At 44.6% G+C, this 22,946-nt stretch overlaps 1 protein-coding gene and 1 long non-coding RNA gene across 2 annotated transcripts in view; one reads left to right on the forward strand and one right to left on the reverse strand.

Moving 5' to 3' along the window:
• LOC119440239 (glucose dehydrogenase [FAD, quinone]) overlaps positions 1 to 22,946 on the reverse strand; it is a 690,341-nt gene that overhangs the window by 474,252 nt on the left and 193,143 nt on the right. The window lies entirely within an intron of this gene.
• LOC119441044 (uncharacterized) lies at positions 10,275 to 20,579 on the forward strand. Its single transcript, XR_005189749.2, has 4 exons — positions 10,275 to 10,383; positions 14,718 to 14,804; positions 17,481 to 17,576; positions 20,456 to 20,579. It is a non-coding gene; the product is annotated as an uncharacterized LOC119441044 (long non-coding RNA).

Consider the following 22,946-nt stretch of genomic DNA (forward strand, 5'->3'; position numbering starts at 1 on the left):
CTTCTGCGCAGATAAGCCAGGCGATGTGCTGCTTAAATTGTGTTTGATTTGTCAAGATTTCAAGAATTGATGACTTCCCGTGTGCTTTACATGTGCGTCTTCTCGGAGTTTGCGAAAGTTGACATCAGCCCTGAAACGATTTTCTTATTAGTTTGACGTTAAGGGAAGTCGTCTACGACTTGTTCGCAGCATGACATTTGAACTTATTGCAGCGTGCTGGATCCTAACCTAAATGTCAGTTGTGCACGAAACGTTGGCCATGCTGCTGCAGGTGTTCTGCCGTCTCAATGTACAACAGGTTGTTGTAGTAATTACATTCATTATTTTGTCAATAATGAGTACTACGAGTGCAGTTCCTGGTCCAACAAAGCTTATCTTCAGGCGAGTAGGCGAATATACGCGTTGTTTTAAGCAACGCAAAGTGTTCTTCGTGCAGGGTATACTATGACTGTTATCCGTGTTTTTCATCATGGAAGACCAACTGCAGGCAGCGACTTGATGTTCCCCACCTCGAAAGCATTGTAAACTGTTTCCAGGGATAATCTCAACGACACTCATACACCAGAGGATTGCACTCCGAAGCCTGTGAAAGGATCACATTGAGCGCCACTGGCTCCGCCCTTAAGCTTTTTTATATATGTTTGTGAACAAATTATTTCTTGGGGCTGTAAATAGCAGTAATTCAAAACTTCGTTACCAAAGACAGAGGAAGCAGCACTCAGCATCTCTGCGTATCCACCTTTACCTGCAAATCCAAACAAAATGAGCAGGCTTCTGCGATTTATCTAGATATCAACTTATCTCAGCAGCACCAGCCTGTCGCAATGAATACTTCTTAAGATCTTCACGATGCACATGTGTACCCTCGCTATGGTACTGCCTCCTGTGGCCTTCAAAGTACATGCAGATATGGTATCACTTTCTGTCTGCGCTGAAAACAATACCCAGCAGAAATTGCAAAATTGCAAAGATCGTCAATAGAACATTTGTCATAGCATCTGAATTTCAACTGCATATTCTCACATGTGCATGCCTACGAACCCTAATGTTGTCGTTCCGCAAATAGCTTTTTTTTTCTTCGCCATCTGGCGATTACCCAGCAAGCTGAGTATGAGGAGGTGTCCTGATGATGGAAGGATGGTAATAGCTGGCCAGACTGACAGAGCGAAATCAATGTAAAGATTTCAAAAAGCCCTTATAAAACCCTTAAGTTATACACAAAACAGCGGTACCTCGCCTTGCGGTGGATGTAATAGGAAGATGACTACAATAATGACCAAAACCACGCTAATGGCGACGGTGGTATTAGAACGCAACCATTAAAACTTCATAGCGGTCCACAGCTCTTACGCATGTGTAAGTCCGAGCAGCTTAGAGAAAACAGGAATATGTGTTCATTTTATTGCAATAGCAATTATATAGACTATCCATGCGCATTTATGCCGTCGCCGTCGCCGTGGTCGTCACCGTGTGGTTCTGTATAAAGTCCAAACATGGTAACATTGTCACCACGCGCAGCAAGCTGTATGTGCGAGTGAAAGCTTGCGAGGGTCAGTCTATGATCGCGGCTTAATCACGTGCGCGCGAGGGAGGAAAGCGGGGTGGAAGCGCGCCGTCTTAGTCGTGCGCGAGGCAAGGGGAGGAAGTGAGAGGCAAGAAAGAGGGGCGTCGACACCGGCGGCTGCTGCTTGCGGCGCGGCCGCGCGGGCGCCGTATCCTGAAAGTGATAGGTGACGTGGAAAAAGTACCCACGCGCGCGCGTCATCTTCAAAGGGATCGGTGATGTGGACAAAGTGCGCAACACTGTACTTGTTAATTTAACCTTAGTTCGTATAGCTGTCTACTAATTGGCTATCGAAATCGATGCTTCGCTTTTCGGTGGAAACCATGCCATTTTTTTTTTCGATGCATGTATAGGATGCCGAACGAGACCATGGGAAAGGCTCGCTGAAACAATGCACGTTTCTCATATTCACTTCGTCCTAGGCAGAAAGACCTTTGACTAAGGTCAGTACACATATTCCAAACTTATAATGACAATGCTCGCAATGGACATAGTCTCGGATCCCAGCATAAGGGAAACCAGCACCACTCCTATTTTGTGAATCAGGCTTTAGAAGCCAATGGTATAGCACCATCATTCCACAATCCTGCCACTAAACCAGCGATAGTTTTGGAACCTTTCGCGCGGCGAAGAGATCATGAGCCTATGTGTACTCATGGTTCTCTATTTTATAAGCACAATAGTAAAGCTGCAAGAGCAAAATTTCTACTAGATACCGGCTTTTAAACAATTTCACGTAATAAATATAAGAGCAAAATCTGGAGAGGGACGTGAAATTGACGGGCTGTAATGCTTGATCAATTTGTGAGCACAGGAAGCTATTACTTTATGTCGAGCGAACGGAGCGAGCTTGTATCTGTTCACGGTAAGCTTTTTCAGAACGCAAATTACCTTTTCTCCAAGTTATTGTCCATTATTACTTGATATAGTCCATTGTCAACTCATAATCAACGCACCCCGTCTACTGCTTCTAAGTTTTCACTAAGAAAGAATATTTTAAATGTGATTTTTATTGGTACGTTATTTTAGTAGATGCCTTAACCTGGTAACTTATGTGACTACTTCGGGTTAGAACCATTGTACGTACCTTTTAAACAATTAAGTGTGTGCGATCGAGCCTCACATTATGTAGAGGCGGCGGTAGCACTCCTCAAACCTAATATTTATCTGCGCCCTTAACCTTTTAACAAAGGCTCAAATGAAATTTAGTGAATTCTCTGTAAAAAAAAAATCACTGTGTCAAGACAAACCAATTGCTAATTCCGCAACGACTAGGAAACTGAATTGTTTCTCTCAAGTGGTTGGCCTATACCTGAAATTTTATAGAGCCGCCCGCAGTCTGCAGTCAATTACTAATGGAAATCTCCGTGCCCAAAACCGAGTAGGCTAACATCCGTACCTATAATAGACAATCAAGCTCATAAGTTAACTAGCTATTTCTTGCTTTTCATTGGGAATATTTTCATATAATTTCTTGCTCTGCCCAAATACCACTTCGGAAGTTTTTTTCCTCGTGGTCTCGTGTAGTTCTGCCTTGATCGATGATTTTCAGTGGCCTATCAGTAATGCAGTTCCCGCTGCTCCTCTTTACATGTCGTGGCCACCTTTGCGTATTGGCAATAGCTGAATGTTTGCCGCGCATGCTTTTTCATTATTATATCAAAATGACAATTTCTAGCATATTTTTGGCCTGTCAATATATGTTCTGGTAAAATGGCGTTGTAAACGTTCCTAAAAATAGTTTTACTAGAGGTTTTAACGCTAACTATAGCTCATTATAACTAGGCATGATCGGGAAGCACTTCGCAATTCGCCTACTGCTGCTCGATGTCTTGACCGCCTCGCCCACCAGTTCGAGCTCAGGCAAGTACACGTTCTAATACTATAAATATACAAATAATTAAAACATTAAGGTGTACGGAATCTCACACTTTTTATTTATTAGTATTACTCATCCTTCCACGTAAAAGCCCATATCGGGAAGTTCATATTCTTAGGATTCATCCTGTCACTAGCTTCTAGCAAAACTAAATTGTTCAATGATATAACGATGACAACATGAGATGATCTGAGTGCATTCAGGCAATTAAAGACTTCTTCGAAACTTGTAGCGAGTCACTGCAGCACGGAAAAAGCGCTCCAACAAACAGTCTCATGTTGCACTTCACGGAAAATGTTAGGAAACCTTATTAGCTGTAAACAACGTTTCGTTGGTAGAAACATTTATGCAGCTTCTAAATAATATATAGACTCTGTCAGCAGCTTGTCGTTTTCCCATTTTAAAGAAATAAACTTTTGCTGTGTCAGGTCGCCTTGCACTAAATTCGATGCCTGCAGCAGTCTGCATTGCAATCAGGTTTTTACGAAACGTAATCTCTTATCTACAACTTGCATTGGCTTTTCACCGTCGTGTTCTCGCTGAACAATCAACTGCAACTATCCTAATACAGTGTAGCTTTTTACTCAACCTAGTATGCATAAAACGTGTTCAAAAACCCGGTCTTGTCGTCTTTCGCGTCTTGCTTCTATTAATTGTGCATGATGCGAGAGTTGCAGCCGCCAATGCCACTTCGTAGAACATTGTAAGGAACATTTTATAGTTTTGCTGTAATGTGATTTCTCAGTTATATTCATTGTGAAGTGACTGCATATCGCATGTCTAAAACATATAATATGTTCTTAAGCTTCGTTATTAAGGCGCAAGCCTTATGTTTCATCGCTCAGCCGACCTCCAATGTCCTTGAGCGGAAACGCGTCAACTACACGAAAGGTACAAAAAGAAGTCGCACCCTTGACCTTTGACGGAAGTCGAACCCACGACCTTTGGTGTTAATTTGGGCTAGGTTAATTAAGGCACAGTTAATTAAGGTAGCGTCAGTTAACCCACTCGAACTCACGACCTTTGGTGGGAGAAAACAAGTATTAAGAAGTAAGAACACTTTCGAATGAGAATGTCAAGTAATTTAATGATGTACCTCGTGAGCGTGCAGGCTTTCCCCTTCATCCTGTTTGGCGAATGCTAAAGTGACTGTCAATTTTTATACTGCATCATACTCCACACCATATGGAGCTTGATACATGAAAGCTCGCGATAAAACATGGAAACACGCGCGTCGTCCAAAATGATGACTTTTTTGTTTTGTTTTGTTTTTTCGTACAATCTGTACATCTCTAAAGTAAACTGCACTTGCTTGTTCGCTTGCTGATTTGCCTTCTCTTGGTTTGAATTTTTGCAATGCATGACTTCGTCATTATCTGGGATACTGAACGTATTTTATTTTCCATGGCAACGGCCGTTATAGCGCTAAACAAAAGAGTTCCAGGACTTTTGCATCCATTACGACCAGTATAAGAAGAATCACTGTTTCACAATTTCAGGAATGTTGATGCAAACTGGTTTATTAATAACAGCGATAGGTATCGGTGCTCACAACCTGCTTCGAAATTATGGCTTTAGTAAAAGGTAGAGCAATCTTTTAGTTTTTCAGGAGCTAACAAACACCGAGAAAGCAGACAGCAAGACACAAGTAGGCGCTTATTTATATTTTGCATATTTCTGCAACTTTTTTTCATTCTGCTGTGCTCGTGGTGTGCCCTGAGTATGCGCGCGCAAGACTGACACTGGAAGCTACCTTGAGGCATTTATGCAATGGAACACTGTCGGAAGACCTCTTGCTGGGCGCATGGCCACAGAGTTGGCAGATGATAGAGACAATGCGTGCTATTTCACGTTTCTAAGGCAACACGGGCCTGGACTCACGATTGTAATATTTATGCAATGTGTCCTTTCACCTTGTTCATCCCATTGTCATCCCCCATTGTGACCCTCTTTCTTCCCCTCTTCCCCTTCCCTTACGTAGAGCAGCAGGCCAGATGTTCCATTTTGCGGCCGACCTCCCTACATTTTCAAATCATTAAACTACTTCTTCTTCTTCTGCTACTTTTCTCCCTAAATGAGTACCAAATGCAAAAGTTTTTATACACAAATCGATGGAAATTCTCCTGCTTTACCGGCGATATGCCCAGAGCACGATGTTGTAAGTATGCAAGAGAGAGAGAGAGAGAGATAGAAGAGAGGAAAGGCAGGCAGGTTAACCAGACGCACGTCCGGTGTGCTACCCTGCACTGGGGGAAGGTGGTAGAGGGATGAAAAGAGAGAGAAAGGAAATAGAGTACAGTTTCGCGCACATTTGAAACTTCGCATGAAGTCTACAGATGGTCGCCAAGAACTGTCGACTTGAGTTAGTGCAACAATGCTTTAGTGCTTGAACCGAGCATCGGCGCTTTCGTGCTTGAACCGAGCATCGGCGCCACCAACCTGAGGTAGAGAACGCTTCCGGCGTTTTGCCACCGCTTTCCACGCTCACGTCGCCTCTGGGTCCGCTTGCCGGCGTCGGGAAATTCATGGTTACCTGAATGATGCCCCCATGCTTCGCCCACTCATCATCATTCACTATTTAGGGGCGAAGCACCTTAGGGCGGAGCCTTGTCCCCCCCTCGTCATCGTCGTCCGTAGCTCTGGTTTGCATGGAGTCCGCTAGGGGCGCTGCGGTGCACAAGGTCGTTCGTTCCCGGCGCGCGCTCTCTTTCTCTCTTCAGCCATGGATGATAACGGTCGCTTCTGATAACGGCGCGTCCACTATGGATGAAAAGGCGAGAGTGGCGGCTGAACTGCAAGCGGAGTCGAGGGCTCGCAAAGCTGCTGCAGCACGGCGACGCAGACAGCAAGCGGACCCGAAGTCTAGGCCGCGGGAAGCTGCAGCAGCACGCAACGCTGGCATGCAGACCTCGAGCTGAGGGCTCGCAAAGCTGCAGCATGTACGGCAACGCCGGCAAGCGGACCCGGAGCTGAGGGCTGGCGAAGCTCGCGCTTGAACCGAGCATCGGGGCCACCAACCTCAGGTAGAAGACGCTTCCGGTGTTTTGTCGCCGCTTCCCGCGCTCTCGCCACCCCTGGGTCCGCTTGCCGGCGTCGGGGGATCCACGGTTAACCGAATGATTCCCCGGTGCTTCACCAACTCATCGTCATTCACTTCGTGGATATGCGGTGTTTTTTTTTCTCCACCTTCGCCCCCACGGGCCGCTGCTCAGGCGAGCGCTATATAGATGGTGTTTTAGGGGCGAAGCACCTTAGATCCGAGCCGTGTCCCTCGTAGTGCGTAGATCTGGTAGTTATGGAGACCGCTATGTATGTACGTATATGCATATACAGGGTGTTTCAGCGAACACTTTCAAAAATTCTTAAAGGTTGCCTGTGGCAGATAGAACAATTGTAGTTCATGAGCTGGTCTACTCGAAGAGGCGGACATAACTTGCACAAGAAATTGAAATGCATAATCGACTAATTAACAAAAATTCACTAATTAGGTTTTTAACTAATTACCGGATGGCCCATATTGCAATTTACAAATTATAGCCTTGCAGTTCGCAAGGCGGATCCACTTGAAACGAATTCTCGGGATGACACCAGTTTTGAGATATCAATTCCCGAACTTTGCGGAGAAATGCATTCGCGTTCCAGTTAGGTTCTTAACAAAACGTCGCTTTTTGCATTGAAGCACAAAATTAACTCGAACGCCAATGCATTTTTCCGCAAAGTTCCGGAATTATTATCTCAAAACTGGTGTCATCCTGAGAATTAATTCTAAGTGAATCCGCCTTGCGAACTCCACGGCTACACTTTGTAAATTGCAATTGGGCGATCAGGTAATTAGTTAAAAACTTAATTAGTGAATTTTTGTTAATTAGTCGATTATGCATTTCAATTTCTTGTGCAAGTTATGTCCCTCTTCAAATAGACCAGCTCATTAACTAAAATTGGGCTATCTGCCACAGGCAACCTTAAATAAATTTTGAAAGTGTTCGCTGAAACACCCTGTATACATATACAGGGTGTTTCAGCGAACACTTTCAAAATTTATTTGAGGTTGCTTGTGGCAGATAGCCAATTCTAGTAAATGACGTGGTCCACTCGAAGAGGCGGACATTACTTGCACAAAAATTGAAATGCATAGTCGACTAATTAACAAAAAATTACTAATTAAGTTTTTAAAACTAATTACCGGATGGCTTATATTGCAATTTACAAATTGTAGCCGTGGAGTTCGCAACGCGGATCCACTTAGAATTAGTTCTCAGGATGACACGAGTTTCGAGATAATAATTACCAAACTTTGCGGGAAAATGCATTGGCGTTCCAGTTAAGTTTGTGTTTTAATGCATAAAGCAACGTTTTGTTAAGAACCTAGCTGGAACGCCAATGCATTTCTCCGCAAAGTTCGGGAATTAATATCTCGAAACTGCTGTCATCCCGAGAATTCGTTCCAAGTGGATCCGCCTTGCGAACTGCAGGGCCACAATTTGTAAACTGCAATATAGGCCATCAGATAATTAGTTAAAAAGTTGTCGCAGTTTCACCTGAAAGGTGAAGCATCAATTGCGATAGCAAATTTGTAGAGAGATATACGGAGTAATGATGTTAGCTTTATCAGCTGTATAAACTTGGACATGCAGCAGCACCGGCAACGCGCCGAACTGTTGTCGACGCCGTCGGCATTTTGCCCGCGTTCGCTCAAAATGCGTGCGGCGTTGGTGACTGTTGCCGGAGCCTCTGATATAAATAGGCACTTGGTGCCGCAGCTAAACGTCGCCTCCCTTCCCTCCCCCTTCCCCCCCTCCCCCACGGCCTCTCGCGCATCGGAAGAAGGCGCGTTTGCTCTACATATATGGTGATTGTAAAGGAGGAAAGAGACGCCTACTTCTGCAGCCCTTAAGGAAGCACGGCGCAGAACGCGCGTTTGTTCTCCGCCGTGCGTTCACTGCCCGTGAAAGAGCGCGTCCCTCGCGCCCTTTCACTCGCACATACAGCGTTCGGCGGCGCGCGGCCACGATTTCATCTCCATTGACGTCATACGGAACCTCACGGCGACGGCGACGGCGACGGCGACGCCGACGGCGACGGCGACGCCGACGGCAGAAATCTGCTTTTGAGTGTCCATATAATTGCTATCGCAATAAAACTTAATTTGTTAATTTCTGTTAATTATTCGATTATGCATTTCAATTTCTTGTGAAAGTAATGTCCGCTCCTTCGAGTCGACCAGCTCATGAACTAGAATTGTGCTATCTGCCACAGGCAACCTTTACGAATTTTTTAATGTGTTCGCTGAAACACCCTGTATATATATATATATATATATATATATATACGCCTACTTCTGCAGCCTACTTCTGCAGCCCTTAAGGAAGCACGGCGCAGAACGCGCGTTTGTTCTCCGCCGTGCGTTCACTCCCCGTGAAAGAGCGCGTCCCTCGCGCCCTTTCACTCGCACATACAGCGTTCGGCGGCGCGCGGCGACGATTTCATCTCCATTGACGTCATACGGAACCTCACGGCGACGGCGACGGCGACGGCGACGGCGACGGCAACGGCGACGGCGACGCCGACGGCAGAAATCTGCTTTTGAGTGTCCATATAATTGCTATCGCAATAATAAACCTATGCGCGCCTGTGGGCCTAGGCTACCCACGTTTTACGAGCTTGTGTTCACGGCTTTGTTGTATTCACCGTTTTTTCCCCCTCTTTTTTTAAATAATGCCACCCTGCGGACGTGCAAGTTTCCATTCACGTGTTTGTTGTATTCCTTTTTTTACTTTGTATCTTTTATTTTTAATTGTTTCTTCTATTTTTGTTTCACTCTAACGGACAAAATGCATAAATTCAGCTATGTGTGCTTGCAATCGCACTCTTGGTGAAGGCCGTACCCCGGCCGAAACGTCAGTAAAGTCCTGGTATATGTCTGTCCTACGTGCTTCTATTTTTTTAACTATTTCTGTACCGGCTCCTGTGATTCTTTGCTTCAGTGAGGTATATATATATATATATATATATATATATATATATATATATATATATATATGCACACATCTTGTTCCATGTAAATGTTAGCATTTTTTATGTCGCGACAAATCTCTTAATATACTGTTTGATTCATACGGTCTAGCGTAGGCCTTTCCTGGTCTGCACAAGCCACACTTGCCTTGACGGAAGAAACCGAGTTCATGTACCCAACCACATACTGTAAGATGGGCGCTTAACCGGCTGAGCGTACATTACATGTACTTTCACGTGCGTCAGTACTAAGACCAGCTGGCTGACCTGGCCACGTCTTCATAATTGTTTTGTTGATAATTTGATAATAATAAAATTATTATGTTTACCATGAATGAATAAGATATTTACTGATTAAGTACGCTAATTGTTCGGAAAATAGAAGCCGAGAGTGCCTAATCCTATCAGTGTGTCACAGTGTCTGCAATCCTGCATTAATTCTCAATTGTTTCGGCATTACTGTTCACATCGTCTTGGCTCCACTTGCCTCTTAATCCCCCGATTCCTTATCTTGAATTCTTAATCCGTAGCTGGACACAGAAAATAAAATTTTAGCAGTAGCGTTATTCTTCTAAGCAAAAGGCGACAATTTATTATGAATGTATGGTTTCGAAAATCTGTGAAGCATTTTTTTTATTCTATCTTGCATAACCAAGTGGAAGATGGAGGTATTGGACGTCACACAAAAAAAAATTTAAAGAAGAGCACATAAGTTAACGTATACAACTTCGTTTTCAACAATGGTCATTATTCTGTCAAAAAAGGTTTGGCCATAATATTAAGAAAAAGTTTGAGTGATCATGCGCATTGTGTGTTTCTTATGCTGCTTATCGTTCCGTACATCGGTAATGCAAGTGTAGCACCAATTTGGCGGTTGGCTTATTTCTTCTACCGAAGCATAAGGCATGGAACCCTGCTTGATGTCTCGGTAAGCAAGCTTTTTATATAAATAGTGATGCTATTTTATTTACTGAAATGCTTCGAATACCCTACTTTTTCTAGTATAAACATGCATGTCACTTCCGTCGTCCGAAGCAGGATTCAGCTTTATTACCCGTTTCTCCTATAGTCATCATTAGTCATCTGCCTATATTATGTCCACTACAGGACGTACACGTTTTCCAGTGATATGGAAGACTTACCCACAACACTGTGCTGTAATCAGGCGACGCTGACTTCCGGAATTCATGGTAAAGGATACACATAGTCGGACTCCGGTTGCCTGTTACTAGCATCCCCACGTGATAAAATGTATTGTGCTGTATCTGAAGCGTTCTTCCGCTGAAATTTGTTATGCACACCCACAGCTGCGCCTTTCTATACAAGCACCTACACTGGCATTAAGTTATACATGAGTGCAAAAAACTAAGTGCAGCGTTTCATGCAAAATCTTCACTTGTGAACTCAGCCAGTTCTGGTCGTTCGTCTGTATTGCAATTGCAAAAGGACAAATGCAGCAGCCGCACGAGTATAGTTAAGTCAGTGCTTACAGTGGCTTTCACATTAATCATCTAGTGCGCGCTGTCGTAACGATCTGCGCCACTGGCCTAAAACCGCGTAGGCTAGGGAAGTCACGTTTCCTGAGCCAAGAACGATACGCAGGGCCATGATATCCATGACAAGCTCATCCGATCATGTGGCCGAATACCCTAGCGTTTGCGAAGCCACTTCGAAGGTGCGCAATCCCGACAGCGCTGGATCGCAACAACAGTAAACAGATATTGCAGAATGCCGTGCTTCTTGCCCTATATGTCATGCCGTTTGCTTTAATACAATTGCGACCGGTCTAAGACTCGACAAAAGCTTTATCTCTTGCAGTCAAGGCTTCTCCCCGTCCCTGCTTTCGCTTGGTATCAGGTAACGATGGCTTCGTGGGACGAACTCGGGAGCCATCCAAGATATTCCACTTGTCATATTGTGGAGCATAAAACTGTAATTTGCAGCGCCATGCTATGTGGCGAACAGGCCATGTGCGTGTTAGATCACCGCAGCTAACTCGATGAGACGTGTAGCACAGCACTCGCGGCCTCAAAGTTCGAGCAGGCGTGGTGCGGTTGGACACATGTCTAACCTTCGCGATGGTTGCAACAGGAACCCAATGTTCCTACAGTGTTGTTAGCATTATGCAAAAAATTGATAGCTTGTTTTTTTTCTGGTTCGAGGACATTGTATTCCATGCGCCCATATTTTCTAACCTGATTTCTTTAGATATAACACTGTGTCATTCTCTATTCATTTGTCTGTATGTATCTCATAACAACCGCAATGAGGGATATGGAAGATGCACACTCATCTAGCAACACTAGGATTCACATCCGCTGCGTTGGGTATGGCGCTGTTGAGAGGCGGTTTGTATGTTTTCTGGCTCAGCAGTGGGAGCCGTGCGGCTATTTAGGACCCTAAAATGCAACTGGCTTCATCGTCGAGTGAATAATCAACAGACAACTTCCTTGCGCTGCCCAAACAAATAAAGCCAAGTGGCTTTTTTTTTTTGCCCGCTTGTATATTTGTCCGGACGACATCGATTTTTTTTCGCTTGGTTTACCACGCGGCATAACATCATAATACAGTTAAAAATAAGCATGCAGGCCAGTTTCATAGCGATACTGCAACAGCGCCCTATAAAATGCGCTGTCCATAATCCGTCTATCATAGCCTTCTACTTGATCGCTCTTCAGTTTCACACCTTTAAGAACACTTTCTCGAATTGTCTTCGGACGGCATTCATAAAAGGCATACTGCTTTGAAAACGAAACCTGCGCCGAGGCTTCTTTTGCTGCCAAGTGCGCTTCCAACCTTAGAGACACGAAAAAAGTTGTCGCAGTTTCACCTGAAAGGCGAAGCATCAATTGCGATAGCAAATTTGAAGAGAGCTATACGGAGTAATGATAGCAGCTTTATCAGCTGTATAAACTTGGACATGCAGCAGCACCGGCAACACGCAGAACTGTTGTCGACGCCGTCGGCGTTTTGCCCGCGTTCGCACAAAATGCGTGCGGCGTTGGTGACTGTTGCCGGAGCCTCTGATATAAATAAATAGGCACTTGGTGCCGCAGCTAAACGTTGCCCCCCCCCCCCCCCCGGCCTTTTGCGGGTCGGAAGAGGGCGCGTTTGCTCTACATATATGGTGATTGTAAAGGAGGAAAGAGACAGAGACGCCTACTTCTGCAGCCCTTAAGGGAGCACGGCGCAGAACGCGTGTTTGTTCTCCGCCGTGCGTTCACTCCCCGTGAAAGCGCGCGTCCCTCGCGCCCTTTCACTCGCACATACAGCATTCGGCGGCGCGGGGCGACGATTTCATCTCCATTGACGTCATACGGAACCTCACGGCGACGCCGACGGCAGAAATCTGCTTTTGAGTGTCCATATAATTGCTATCGCAATAAAATTGCTGACTAATTCTCTCTCCGATTTTCGCGTCAAGCCTCTAAGACTACGTTTCCTTGCACTGCAATGCCCCAGATTCGTTGCGCTCGCAAGAAAACGCTTCGGATGCGAAAAATCTAAACTCCGGTAGTTGAGCTGTTTGTCGAAGTTGATAATGAAGCTCCAACCACACAACTAATGACAACTGTGGTTGCTCTGCTCGCGCTGTATTCTCGCTTATAGAGTGTGTGAACTGAAACTGTGCGACTCAGGTTGTGCATACATGTCGCAAGAATACGAGGTACAAAACTGATCGGCAGGTTGAATGGTAGGACGTCGTCACGTGCGCTGCTTTCTCTTTTCTTGGCGGAGAACGTAAAAGATTTTCGTGTAATAGGCAGCTGAGCGTGTTTTGTCTCCCTAGCTTTCTGTACATTGCTTAATTTTCGCCCTGCTTTTGCACGTATGTGGTCTAAGGACAGCGCAATATTATCAGCAACCCTCGACGCGCGAGGCCAGGCCCAATAGCGCGGCATCTTTGTGCCAAGATCTAAAAATGGAAAATGCAAGGTGAATAAAAAGTATGAACAGCTTTCGTACAAAGCTCGCTGGCCTTGCCGATCTCTACCGAAGATGGGCAGAAGCAATGTCACGGTGCATTGTATCAAAATGCACCTGTGTCGCTATCCATTTTTTTTTTTCTTCTTTTAACCGCTTTGCAAATCCTGTTTCAATAACCTTTTCGAAGCTGTCCTAGCTATTGCGTGGATAAATGGCGATGCTAAATGTTCAATGTACACGCTTAGAGTTACGTGGCGAAATGGATTTATTTTTCTTTCGTTTTGTAGAACGGATTAAAATGCTGCTTTTGTGAACACCACTCTGTGTTCTCGGAAGTTTTTTTTTTTTTGTGCTGTTGTTGTTTTTGTCCTTGAAAAAATATGGAGCGAAATGTGCAACACAGTAACGCGTGATGTTCTCTTTTTTTTTTACATTTGTAAACTATCTTCCAGCCACTACATTGGATAAAATGCTTTAAAATTTCAAATTGCGTTGTTAGAAAACATCAGTGCCATGACATACAAAAAGTGGTGGTCGTAGGCTAAACAGACATTTCTCCTGCATCTTGAACCCCACATCTTATTTACATCATGTTATCATATGTGTTATTTTCCTATATATACCATACTAGCCATAGGTAAGTTGTCCTGGAGTGCAAACTAAAACGAAGCTGACGTGGTGAAAATTAATATTTCTTTATGGGAGCAGTTTTGTAGTCATAAGTAAGAGACGAAAAGAAGTAAAGTCACCCACGTACTAATGTTACGCGCTAACAGCAGTACACGGTACGCGGTTTCTATGGAGTTGGCCATTGTTCAGCATGAAGATTATATTTTGTTCACTCAATGTGTAATTTCTACTGCTGGAAAAAAAGAGCTTTAGGTTGGTTTCAGTGTTGCCACGGATCCTTTTCTTCGCTTATAGCAGCGAAAAAAGGTGGGAAGACACCTTTGAACAACATAGAAGCAGCAGCTGTGCGTGTAGTCTACTGGGAGAAAGTTTTTTTTTTTTTTTTTTTGTCATGCCTCAAACATGGGGCCGATACCCGTTAGCGGCAAGTTCATAGATGGCGCTTGACATTTTCAACATGTTCTATTGCTTGCAGTATTCTGCACAAATATGACGGGATTATTATTCTGCTCAAGCTTTGCGTGGTCACTGACACTGCGTTTCCGTTTCGACACTGTTGTAACAAATGCAAGCTTCAAAGTCACGTGCCATTGTGTTCGCCTTCATCCCGATTTCCTCGCCTATAAAATATAGGATCCTACAACACCTCAATTTGAAAGCTGGCAGAAAAAATTTACTTGCTTCATGCGCACTCTCTTTATCTAGTCATGACGATTGGACACTTTGCTTTGGGATATTTGCTGCTCTTTCTCGCCACCACTGCCGATTTCAAGAAATTACGCAAAATACCAAGTAAGTGCCAATTTCGCATACTGTAAGTTATTGTTAGACGTGTGATATTAGTTAATGCTTGCAATTTTCAAAACGCAACGCCAACTGTACCATTAATTTGCATGTGTTTTATTATGTCTAAACGTAAGAAATAGTGGTACCTTTCATCGCCCTCAAACTTCTTTCCATATACAGACATTTCTTCCTCAAGTGTTTTTTGAACAGTGTTTCTATTTCTGTAACTGGAAATTCCAACCTACCTCATGCTGCCTCTGAAACTGACTTCTTTTCAGTGAGACAGGTATATGAACTAACGAAACAAAGTCATAGGATAAACGAAAACGTTGCTACAATTTCCTCAACTTCAAATTTAAAGAAACAATTTTTTAGTAAAAAAAACATGTCTCGAACAAGAATGGTCTTAACATTGTCCTCAGACAGTATATACAGATTAGCGCAAATCTATTAAGTAAACAAAACAGTGCAATAATACCTTTCTACGTAAGACGCAAATATATGAAATATTGGCTTATTAGTTGCTGTCAGCCAAAGAGGCTTACTTTATTCAACATTAATTCCATGGCTCATTCCTGAATTTCAAATCTCAGGAAACGTGGTCAAATAATTGTTTTCGCCACACAATATAGTAGTCCTTTATGACATCGTCATTGTTGTCAACGACAAAGAGTTGCAGGGGCCACGATCAATATCATCAACTTCGTTCGCTTCCGCCGCTCGATCTGTGCGACGCTTCTTTTCGGGCAAGATAAATAGATCACCTCAAGGGGGATTACGTTAGGAAGGCTGCACATCTTTACGTGCCCCAACCACTCTAATGTCGCAAGTGCTTAAACGTGGGCCAATTGGCGCTCTGTGCACAGGCAGGACAGCGTGTCTGCACTTTGCAGATGACCATGAAAAATCTTCTTGCACAGTGAAAGAAATGAATTGATCTTATTGTGATCCAACGCACGACGCAAATTTCAGTGATGGCCCCAAGCTCAACAAGACATTAGCATACCACACTAATACTACACCAACGCCTAATATGTTAAACTTCATTTGTTTGTCAATTTCATATAACTATTATTGTTCGCTTTATCACTGTCGAACCACTTTTGCGCAGAACAGTGCGTACACACGTGTCATAAAATATCGAAGATATCCGAATTACATATTGGGCCTCGCACAAGGATTTCCTTTTTTGGCGAGTTCATCGGCCACCTCATTGCCCTGTAACAAGAAGTGGCTACGCACCCACTGAAATACAATGTTATGGCCCTGCGCCGATGGATATTCCATGGTTAAACTCGCAAAACTTAGAGCAAGGCGCTTCCCACTCTACAGGTTGCGCTACTGTTTTGTTGTGCCCATGGTAAGATGGCGGTGGTCCGGATTTAGTTTTCGGACATCATCTCCACTCCAGAGGGCAACGCCACCTATAAATAAATTGTCTAGGTGGCATTCAAAAACGAATAGTGTGCCCTACGCTATTTCTTAGGAGAAATAGCGTGCGTGCTCCCCAGAATATAAGCCACAATTTTCTCACACTTCAGTAACCATGGGCATTGGTTCCCTGTGTAGTTGATTCGGCGCCGGCCTCTACGTGCAGTGTCGTATCTTAATACACGCAGACGAGAGACATAGTCTGGCAACCTAATCACTGAGCTCGGTACTGCGAAAACATTGCTCACAGATAAGACTTTTTTATTTTTAAATTTCTTTGATGTTGATGTTTCTATTTCTGCGTAGACAATAATTTCTAGGCCTTTATTTATTGCATCAGTAGATTGTTGGTTCAATTGAGCAATCTGAAGTCCAGCATGGATTTCTAACATTACAAGTAATCTTATGAACTGCTGTGAGATATAGAGCAATGTTTATTTTATCTACAAACCAAGACAAACTGGCGCCCTTAACAAGTGCCAACGTTATTATAAAATATGTTTTCAATATTTATGAAAGTGCCAGGTCAGGGCATCGATTGTCCACTAATTGCACAATGGAATATTTGGGGGAAACAAAGAATAAATTATTATGTGTGAAATATTAACTGAATTGATGTTCAGTCCCTGGACGATTTTTAATACGTAGCAGCTGCAAAGCTATGGAGCTGAGAAAGTTTACCATTCTATGGAATGCGAGCCACATTATTCCTACTTGCACGTGACGTCACTCTACTAACTTGTTAAAACTAGCCTGCCCAGTATGATAAGACTGCCTTTGACAAAGACATGCCCTCCTATCAAAACGTTGGCGAGCTTTTTGAGGCACCTTATCCCTGTTTATAGCCTTTATACCAGAGTGTGCTACTCCATCTCTCAGCCCCCTTGTTTATTACCTGTGGTAAAAGTTACCCAAGCTATCGGCATGACAGAATTCTTATCTTCTTTTACCGAAGTATTAAAATGGTTATAAAACGTCGGTGTCGATAGCAGTCCAGGATTTTATTATTTTTAAATCTTTTAGTAGCAAGAGTTCTAAGACCACGTTTGATACCACCTTCTTTTTTCAAATTCGTGGATGTAATCGAGTACCAATGGCTATGACCAGATATTTCATACTACATGGTAGAGCCTCCATATGGTTGAGTCATCTATATATGTTGGTACAAATTGTCGACAAAAATAGGCAGTTTTTAATGAACGAGCTCTTTAAGGCAGCCTGGCTTCTCTTCTATACGAGATTTCTTTCCAGGGATACATGGCTCCCTGTGTAACACTACTAGGGATTGTAACGTTGGTCAGAAGCTGGCATGTCTTCTGGTAAATGGAAATAAAATCGTAGAGTGCAGTAAGTACTTTTATATTCCGGTAAACTATTGTGGGTAGTGCAGCATAGTGTTGGTGCTTAGCCAATGAATGCTTGTCTCATAGAACCACCCGAATGTATTGCTCTATTGAAGCATCATAGTATACTAATAAACAGTGATACCTTGAAATTTTTTGTGCGATGAGATTGAGTGTATAAATTCAGGCAATAACCAGTTTATGTGCGAAAATATGGTCCGCCTTTCCACTCCGTGAAGATGCTCATCACCATCGCAGCAAATGGAGGGTATACGTGGCCGTTCAAAGTGCTGAACGCAGGGAGTTTTCCCTTGTTTAAAAATTCCTTACACGTACCGTAAACTCTAAATTCACCACGTTCTTCTCCTTTACTATCGTAATGTTCATTCAACACTTCCAAGGCACTGTGTCACTGTTCGTCGGAGCGGATCACACTGATGCGGGACAAGTTGATGTCGAACCACAAACGCTTGCGTTCGATGTCTCGAGTTTGCTTGGCGGCGTGGTTAGCACCGGCCACCCGCCTATTGTCGCTTGCGATTCTTCAAAATTAAATTTGAGCGTAATTGATTTTATTAGAATTATATGAAATTTAAATTGCTTCAAATTAAATCTGTTCGTCATTTAAGACGGACATACCCCCTTAAGCAATAGCTCATAACCCCGTAAACGCGGCGTCCCCATTACGACGACAGAAGAGAAGTGAAATTCCACACTGGCATGATGAGCGGCAACGGAGCCATCTGTGGAAGAATACGACGATGACGAATGCGTGAGCAGTGCCACGAGCCTGTTCGCGCGTTTGCGCCTAGGGGCGCCATCGGGCCAGCTGGGAAAGAAGAGGACGATGCGCGAGCCATTGCTGATGATGATAGTTTCTGCGAATAATCACGGACGTTCAGGCTAGATATAAACAAGCTTCGCTTGTTAAAACGAGTAACAGCGCAAAGTACGGGACGTGCAGACCGAGACAGACGAAGCGTTGACTATGAACCAATATTTTATTGCGCACGCAGCGATGTGTAGAGAAGCGCAGGCGGGAGAGGAGAACATAACGAGGTAGGAATACATCGTCAGGAAGACAGCCACGATGATGAGTATAAAAAGTCAACACCGACATCATCTACGTGCAAGATACGCGACTTCCTTAGTGAGGAGCGATATGGAAAGCACACTCACGCACATACCACCTTTAACAGCGAAGCTGTATATGGCTACCCCGGCAAATTTTCTGCGTCCGTGCGTGTACACCATCGCGTCGACAGAGAAAAATTGTCTCCAGAGCTAGTGTAATTTTGAGTTTCCGCGTCACAGAATTACGTTTTCTCGTATGTTCAAATAACAATACGATACTATCAATTCTGCAGGTATATTGTGTAAATCGTACTTTACAAATTTTGTGACGCACTTTAATTCGAGAAATTGAATTACTTCAATAACGCACTTGCTCCAGGCGGGAGGGTCTACTATAGAATGAGGATATATGCTACACTCCGGCACACTTGCGTGCGCGCGTGACGAACGTGTCCGCACGATGTATTTGTCCTTGATGAGTGAGCGCTCTCTCTGTTGCATCAGTCGCGTAGAGTGTGCTGCGACCGTAATTGACCTGAGGGCAACGCTGTTAAAAACGTTGTCGCAGTTTCACCTGAAAGGCGAAGCATCAATTGCGATAGCAAACTTGTAGAGAGCTATACGGAGTAATGATATTAGCTTTATCAGCTGTATAAACTTGGACATGCAGCAGCAGCGGCAACACGCAGAACTGTTGTCGACGCCATCGGCGTTTTGCCCGCGTTCGCTCAAAATGCGTGCGGCTTTGGTGACTGTTGCCGGAGCCTCTGATATAAATAGGCACTTCATGCCACAGCTAAACGTCGCCTCCCTTCCCTCCCCCTCCCCCATGGCCTCTCGCGCTTCGGAAGAAGGCACGTTTGCTCTACATATATGGTGATTGTAAAGGAGAAAAGAGACGCCTACTTCCGCAGCCCTTAAGCGAGCACGGCGCAGAACGCGCGTTTGTTCTCCGCCGTGCGTTCACTCCCTGTGAAAGACGCGCCCCTCGCGCCCTTTCACTCGCACATACAGCGTTCGGCGCGCGGCGACGATTTCTTCTCCAAATGACGTCATACGGAACCTCACGGCGACGGCGACAGCGACGCCGACGGCAGAAATCTGCTTTTGAGTGTCCATATAATTGCTATCGCAATAAAAGTTTCAGTGACGTTCACTTCATGAACGCGGGTGACGCGCAAGCGTATGGACGCTGCGAACGCGCGCCGCGGCGTCGAAGCACCGACGGAAAGGGCGCGAACGAGGTCTTGGAGGCTACATTGATCCCGACGGTGCGACGCCTAGCTTGTAGTGGTGGCACTTGTGTAACGTTCATTTTCACAGGGTGGAATTTACTATACACTATTTCTTGAAGAAATACTATCCTTAGGTCGCGTCCTTAATCGAGATGTGCTAGTGATGAAGCGCGACAGCTCATGGGGTACCAATAGGTATTCCTAAAACAAAGAGCACCTAATAAATAATCCTACCGTTCAGCGTTAGTTCGAATATACCAAATCACTGGATAGTGGGTCCACAAAGGTTACCTACTGATACTATTTCTTTGTTGTGTAGCTTTACCCTTCAAGCGCTCAAATTGTGAGTTTGGTCAATCGGAAATAGCCAAAAGCACAACCAACGTCAAACCTCTTGAGGGTTAAGAATGCTGCGCTAAATTCCTGCCGATTCATTGACTCACGCCGCCCAAATTACCACGGCCCGACAGAGAGTAGCGTGACACCCCTCCCCTCTCTCTCACTCTCTCTGTAAAAGATGCAGTCAAATATTGGAATGTGTCAAATGCCAAATTTTATGCTTCTATATTTTCAGTACCGCATACTATAAGATGCGACGTCTACTGGCAACGGTACTGCCGAAGGCCGCTTGTTCCCCAATGCGAGAATGAGCCCACGGAGTGCAAATGCTGTTGTGGTAAGTGCGAAGAGCACATTAGACATGCAGAGGCACCCGCCGGGGTGTCTCAGTCAGCTAGCTAAGGCGTTGCGCTGCTGAGCACGAGATAGCGGGATTGAACCGGCCGCGGCGGCCGCATTTGGATGGAATCGAAATGCAAAAACGCCCGTGTGCTTACGTTGTAGTGCATGTTAAAGAACCCCAGGAGGTCAAGATTAATCCGGAGCCCTCCACTACGGCGTGCCTGATAATCAGAACTGGTTTTGGCACGTAAAACCCCAGAAAGAAGAAGACATGCAGAGGAGCTAAAATATAGCCAGGAATTCAAACGGCCGTGCTCAGCTGACGGTTGTTCACAGTCGGTTTTATATTTTATCACTTCGACCACCATCTTTCAGCATTTATCGCCGGACATGTTCTCAAAACAATGCAAGCTATGAACAATAGTGAATTCTGACGGGCCATTGAGAAATGTGAGATGCTTTTCATACACGACTAACAGGCAAACGTGGACTTAACATTTCCCAAAACCTTTTTGTGGGCCCAAATGGTAATTGTTCTACATCTAATTAATTCATCAAAGCATAGAATGGCTGGTGAATTCGGTTCTTCATTTGTGTTTGAAGTTGACTTCCGTAGGAATATAAGCTATTGCTCTGTAATAGCATGCTGCATCGGGTTTTTGTTCACGTTGTTCTTTTATCGTGTCTCATTCTATCACCTTCCATTACCTTTACTCATTATGTCAGAACAGGGAATGGAAGAAAAAGTGTACTTGCCATTTCTCTTACATTTTGTTCTCCTGCTCTATCCGCCAAAATTGGTAAGCACAACGGCCGTATAAGTGTATGACTTATTCAGTCATTACACTTGGTGACGCACTGAAACACTCCTAAAGAACGGCTTTTGTGATATACGAGAAATAATAAATGATTAGGCAAGGCGCTAGTACGAAACTCCCTGCGTCGATCAAGGGCAAATGTACAGTTACTCAGTTGTCACCATATCGACGCTTTCTTTCTAATCCCTTGTCTTTATCCTATGTGATATTTGCCGTATCTGACCTGCAGCTCCAACTCTATAATCATGAGCGTAAAATTAAGCGCCATATCTGTGATAATCAAGTTGGCTTGATCTTATTATCGAATTATATGAGCAATGTAAACAGTGGTCTGTAAAGTTGAATGACTGTTTCTTTGAATTAAGACAAATAAGATAGCAGGAAAGCGTAATGGTTTTCCTTTTTAAGTACGGAAAGGTGGCCCAAAGCACCCAGCCTCGCCGGAGTTTTTGAGGCGTTAACAGCACATAGTATTATCACATCGCACAAAGTATCAAACACGACCGATAACAGTTTCTTAGAGCGCAGCTCTTAATGGCCGGTTCCTGTGTCGAGCGTCGGCGGCGTCGGCGTAACCGAGCGAACGAGCACAGCGAAAAATGAAAGAACGAACGTGGAGCGGAATATGAAAGACGGCAGCCGCGAACGGCGGAGACCAATGAGAGCGGCCCCTTCAGTGACGTGCGCACGGGAAATTGGTGTTATGTGGACCCGCCCGAATGCTCGATGCGCACTCGTATCTCGTCTCAGCCGGACCGCTCGTTTCGTACCATCGTCTGCTCGCGTCAGCTCTCGCTCGCGCTTGTTTGGCTGGCTTGGTTTGGTCTCGTTCGCGCGTGTTTTGATTGTCATGGCTTGCGATGGTATTTTACAATGATGAGTCTAAACCGAGACGCCCTGGTGGAAAGGTTCTTGGAAACAGTGCGCCATATCTGATTCGGTACGACAAGATGGACCCTGAATACAAGGATGCGGAGGCGACCCTCAGTATCTCATTCTCCTTGAATGTGGAACACGGCGACGCCGCAATAGAAGAGAGAACACCCACAATGTTATGATCAGTGGCAACGGCATCATCCTCTTGATAAGACGTGACTCACGTTAAGAACGAAGGACGAAGAACGTAAAAACAGCGCCGACCTGTCAGCAGACGAAGGGAAAAATATTGCAGTTTCGTCCAAAAGGCGAAGCATCGATTGCAATAGCAAATTAGTAGAAAACTGTACGAACTACCGGTAACAATATCGGCCGTATAAACTTCTAAACATTCGCTTACTAACTCGATTAAGAAGCACGGGGTCACGCCCGTGTACACGTAAACATGAACACATTTTGCTAGATGATCGCGGAAACTGGCTGTCAAATCACTGGGGTGAGCAGGCGCGGCTGCAGCAGCGAGCGAAATTACCTTCGGGCCATCGCTCGCTTCAACGCGAACTAAACGTCGAAAGCACAGTGCACACGAAGCTACAGGCACTAGTTGCACTTTGTCAACATTGCAGATCGCTTTGCAGATGAGACCCGCGCGGGCGCTCACTTTTTCCACGTCGCAGATCACTTTCATAG

Source organism: Dermacentor silvarum, chromosome 2 (genome assembly GCF_013339745.2).
Source record: "Dermacentor silvarum isolate Dsil-2018 chromosome 2, BIME_Dsil_1.4, whole genome shotgun sequence".
Taxonomy (NCBI): Eukaryota; Metazoa; Arthropoda; class Arachnida; order Ixodida; family Ixodidae; genus Dermacentor; species Dermacentor silvarum.